This window comes from Melanostigma gelatinosum (assembly GCF_949748355.1).
Source record: "Melanostigma gelatinosum genome assembly, chromosome: 4".
Classification (NCBI taxonomy): Eukaryota; Metazoa; Chordata; class Actinopteri; order Perciformes; family Zoarcidae; genus Melanostigma; species Melanostigma gelatinosum.
In genome coordinates this window covers 15,396,520-15,402,467 of record NC_136637.1, presented here as the reverse complement: position 1 = coordinate 15,402,467, position 5,948 = coordinate 15,396,520, and positions in this window count along the sequence as shown.

Sequence of the window (5,948 nt, the reverse complement as noted above, 5' to 3'; positions counted from 1 at the left end):
TTTATGACTTTGTGACTAAGCAGCTCACAACAATGAGTTTATACTTTTAAGGTGGGCTGAAAGGTTATCTGAAACAAAGGGGCCGTTCCTTGAGAAACTGTCCGATTCTGATGGGGAGTAGAGTGGATATAAGGTGATGCTTATGCCAAGCACAGCCTATATTAAAAATGGCCTATTAAACATGCACTTAGTCAAAATTGATGGCTGCTAATGAAGCCGGTGCATTTAAAATTGGCTGAACAATATACAACATGTAGCCTTTTAGAGGAAAGACGAAAGACAGACGGAACATCTGACAGCAGTAGATGTTGATGTCCTCCGGGGAGTTTTAATCTGCTGCTGCTGAATGTTGCTGAACAACTTGAGTCTTAAGAAGCAAAGTCCCCAGATTCCCCAGTATATTGTTTCAGAGTTTGACAGCGACAAACAAACCCAAGGTCACTCAATCACACAGGTGTTTTTCTCAGTTTTTCTGTTACCAGGAGAGTTGACTACAGGCAATAGAAGCTTCAGAGCTTATAGATGTCCTTGTGCTAAACTCCACTCGAACGGTCTTATTTTAGACAAGATGACCAGCTGGCACTTAAAAAAGAAGAAAGGGAAAAAACAAGCTTTAGAATTCCAGCTGGATTTAAAATTCCCCCGACTGTCACTTTTCCTTGAGTGTTTTGGGTAACAACACGATTGAATTCTAACAGGGAGACCGCTTCAATCAATATTTGGAGCACTTTTAAGATGTCGTCTCATGGTAATGACATGGCACTAACTATTGTAAAAGTAAAACTCATCTCTCCACTGTATGTGCAGATATTTGTTGCTATTAGTTTTGCTCTTGTCTTTATCTATAAGGAAATCTTTTAATTACACTGGTTTGAATACATCTGCACTAATCTGCTTCACAGTCATGGTGTGTGGCTAACAGAGAGAGGAATTACTCTCATATATGACCTGTAATCATCTTTCAGTTATCAAAGCACTCTGTGTGAACAGAAATGTAGAAAGTATGTGGACATTTGAGCAAGGTAAGTCCCAAACATTACATCAATAGGTGATTAGGATCCTAAAAATAATAACTAATAATAACTAATTTGAACCAGGAAATACATCTTGAAAGAAACATAATGCCTATTTTATTACATTTTGGCAACTAAGGCATGATTCATGTTTGAATGAAGCTTAGCAGGAGTTCAGTCAGGGAGACTCTGAGTCATTCACAAATCTCTCTGTCTCTCACTCTCCGGTTTCTTTTCTGTCTGCTGAATATCGGCTCTAGTTAAATCAACCAGATGTTCCTGAAGCCAATCATATCATTGCCGTAAAACTTTAGATAAAAGACTGTTCTCTTCTCTGCTGTCAGTTGTCATTGAAGTGCGAACGGACGCAACCCTCCTCCACCTCGTTCACCAACAGTCTTCATCACGTCAGGAGCCAAAGTTCCTTCCACTGAGCTCATCAGAAGTCCTGCTCCACGTCCCATCATCCAGATGTTCAGTTAACTCTCCTTACCTCTTCATCACCAAATGGGTATTGAACAAACTCAAAGTTGCTTATAGTTAGGCCATGTGTTCTGTGCTTTTTTAACTCTCAACAAATACCTCCGACAACAACTGTGCAGAGCTCATCCTCCTGCTGCTGCTGCTATGGTGTATGGATTGACTCGTGGACTTCCCAAACTTATACCTGGCCGATACTATTTATTTTGCTGACAGGTGGCTGTTTGGTGTTTTTCAACAAAGCAAGGCAGTAATGTGTTGTGTTTCACAGGGTTTATATATTCAGCGTGAGAGCCACGGGGATCACATATGCTGTCCCCTGACACCCGACCTGCTCTGTTTCCATAGAAACAAGTGCATGAATATGTTTCCTCCAGCCTGGCCGGAGGAAACAGCATCTTTTATTCTTCCGTGGTGCAAAATGGCAAGAACAATTTTGTTTTTTGGGTAGGTTTTGTTTGAAGCAGGAAGGCTATTCAGAAGTGAATCATCGTCATGATTGTCACCAGCATCACGATGGGTTTCTCACTTGGTCTCTGACACTGAAACTGTAAAATTTGGGGGTGTTTTGTTTGAAGTTTTGAAGTTTAGTAGTGCACCTATACTGCGCATACTGTAATATGTTGGTGATTTATCTTCTCCATCTTCTGATTTTAACTTGTTTATGTTTTTTACTATTTTAACTTCAAAGATTCTTAAAATTTAAGAGGTTTACAATTTTATATATTTCTCTATAACACACATATTCAACACTATATCAGCAAAAGACGGGTGCTCCCAGAACAGCAGAACAGAGCCATACTGCCAGATGTACTGAACATGGAAATAAAGTGATCCTGACTGAACTCTGATTGGTGCACAGAAATTTGGAATTCACGCTGGTCTCCATGCTCCTTTTAACACCTCTGCAGTTATCAAATCATTAATTAAGCTGATGTCGAATCTGCCCAGAGAGCCTGGTGTGGGAGAGAGATACGACTGCAGGCACCACCGGCCATCTGCTTCCAACACGCTGATGTCGCAGGGTATCAGTCCTAATACACACCCAAGTAGTTGTTTCAGCAGCACTTGAACAGGGCTTCTTCAGGTCCTTATACCGGCAGGCTGCATCAGAAATCATCCCACTATAAAAGACCTTCTAGCGACACCTCCATGAAATGTAACTACACACACAAAAACAGAAGCACAGATGACATGCACTTGCACAGATGTACCATAGCATAATGAGCCCTCATGGAAGCTGATTGCATACATTTAATCCACAATAAAGGTAAAAGCTTCTCATAGTTTATGATGCTGTTTGTACTGATTAAGCCTGAACTAAAGGTCGTAACTCGGGTTGAATGCATTGGTTTAAGCACATTACAGTGCCCACATCCCGCTTTCCCATTGAGAGCTAGTCAGCTTCACTTATTGGCTGCTTGAAGCTGCACTTTTATAATACGATCTAATATGTGTGGAACAACTCAAGGGGGTCATGTGTGAAGATTGGAGCAGTACCTATATTTTGCCAATCAAACGGATCACTGATGAATTGATCACATGGATATATGTTTTGTATATTAGGTGGCCCTGAGAGCTCAGTGCACAGCTGCCTCCAAGAAAAAAATATCCAAATAAACCAAACACAAGTAAATTAAGAAAGAAAACATAGATAACATAATAAAGTATGGTAAATGTAGAAAACAACAACAATGAGAATACAGAAACCTTAAAAGGTCAATTTGGGAACCGCTGCTAAAGGTACAATCCAGAACTGACTAAATGTTTGTATATTGTTGAAGTAAAATGGGAGTTACAAATGTAACGATGGTTCAATGAATTCTGGATGACCCTCGAGTCGTCACGCATTCTGTTCCTTCAGAATCTTCTTGCCCAGATTCTGAGTGACAGACAACTCTGGCGGTCAACCAGAATTCATGGACCCATAGTTACATTCAGAACTCTTGTTCTATTTAATTCTTCCTAAAACAAATGCACTGGATGACTGATACCACTAGTGTGATGGGAGAACAATTTCGGGTTTAACCAGCACTTCTGGAGCTCTTTAATACAGGGCTTAGAAGGAGGGACTGAGAAGGCATAAGGCTGTGGCGTCTGCCTGAAAGAAGCACTCAAAGGAGCCGCTCCTACAGGAGCTTCATCCAGCCCCAGCCATGCTAAAGCCATCCTAATAGCTGGCTTCCTTGTGGCATGGCCAGCCTCTGATCCATATAAAGACCCACCATCAGACCCCTGAGAAAAAGCATCAGATGCCCTGTATCTCAATTATCGCTCTGCCCATCATCACACAAACTGCAGGAGGCTGCAGTTGACAGTACATCATCCTCTAAACAAGGCGAGTCCCTTGTGGCGGAGTCACTAAGAGGAGCTGGCCTCCCTATTATAAGGCTGGAGATTGAGGAGGAGCTCTTTAATCTGAGCAAACTCTGATGAAAGATTACCAACATTGAGAGCCAAAGCTTCAACCTTTCTTACTTTTTTTGGTGGACCATGTGAGACCGCCTTGAGCCTCTTTGATGTTGTTGGGTCTGCAGACACACGAGCAGGCAGCAGCCCAAAATCCTCACCTATCTCTGCAAGTCTTGCCATTTTTACTGACAGTGGCATGAAACTACAGTTCATACAAGGGTCGTCAGATACGCCCGGCCTGAGGTTACATGAGTTATAGACATGCAAGTTCAACATGTCCTGAAGTGGGTCAGTCCCAAAAAATAAACACTGACTAGATGAGTGAAACAAATACATTACACAGCCAATACTAAGCAGTTACTTTTAAGAAACTACGTTCGGAACACAAATTCACAAATGTCTACACATGTCTTTACACATCCGGCCCCAGATACAGGATAACTGTAACATCTTGTTTACTTTGCTTTCTAAATGTTTTTTGACATTTCAAGGTCCACTTTCTTTCATGAACACTTGCACATGAACTCCCTGTCCTCTCTACCAGCAGTGTTGACAATCTTGACATGCGATTAGAGGGGTGAAGGAAGCCATGGATTTTTCCTATTTTGTGATTTGTTATTTATTTTTCCTGTGAGCCCGAGCAAGACCAACTCTGGCTTGAATATGGTGTTCCTGAGTTATTGTACAGTTAATTGAAAATCGGATCTTTATGTAACTTGACTGCTTAAATTGTTTGTCTTTTCTCACCCGCCTAAAGTTAGTTTGCATCAGGTATTTAAAGCTGCCTTTAGATTCATGCACCTGTTTTGCCTGTAGGACAGTGCAGTCTGTGTGTTTGTGAACATATGTTACCATTGCTACCGTAAAGAGGTTAAACCTGTTTTATTTGGGTAACAACATTTGTCTGAAAGTCACAGCCTCGCATGTTGCTATAGCATTACTTTCATACTTATTATTTTGTTCTTTTCAAATCTGAATTGCAGCTTTAAATTGTCTCCTTCAGCAGGCTTAAACAGCAACATATTATGGCTCGGGTAAAGTCACCATAGCTGAGTGAGAGCGAGTATCAGGCAAAGTTTTACCAGCTGAATATGACAGAACTGTTTGGCACATCATTGAGATGCAGTACAGGTTTAGATCAGAGCTGGCATTATTGGCCACATTTCATGGTCTGAATCTTTTAAATTCCATTTCCTAGTCAGCTAATGGAGCACTGCAGGTGGCTGCTAAGACACTGATCTGCTCTCAGTTCAGTGAGTGTGTGAGCGTCTACGTGTTTGGTATGTGTGTGTGTTTGGTGATGATAGCTGATCCTCACAATATCAGATCCCTTTGAACAATGAAAAAGGGGAAAAGTCAGAATAAAGTGGCTCCTCACAAGCCTATCAAACTGCATATTTATTTGAATATATTTGAGGCTTTTATCTGAGTCTGGGACATGCTAAAATGATTCATAGCATCTTCTATTTTGGGATTAACTTCCAGGATTCTAAACTGCCTTGTCGAGCACTTTCATTGTGACACTAGACTCCAGGAATCATAGACACCGCTCACAGGATTTGCAGGACACGTGGCACACAGATGTGTATGAGAGATTGGAGCCATTCAATTTCTCATCAGTACTTGCGGACTAACTGCTCCTAATGGATCCCCTCTCAAAGGTTCCTCTGTGGGACACTGACAAGGTCAAAGGCTTATAGTTGCATCATCTTGAAAAGTCAGAGGTGGATCCAAATTTCCTAGTTCGCAGTGACATCAGCTGGATGAAAAGAGGAACTGTCAGTTGCTTTTCTAAATTGCTTCCTTAGTTTCATCTAAACATATTGGTCAAGTCAAGCCGAGCATGTGTTACTCCTGCATCCCTCCAGTGCACTTAAAGTGTTATTGTGTATAATGTTTGTAGAAAGTCAGATGATCACACTGCATCAAAAAGACATAGCCCAGCAGTTACAGACAGACACATGCATCAGCGACATCTGAGCTGCTTCACACTGGTCTGTAGCTGTAGAGATGCAGCCTTGCAGGTCGTAGACTGCTGATGTT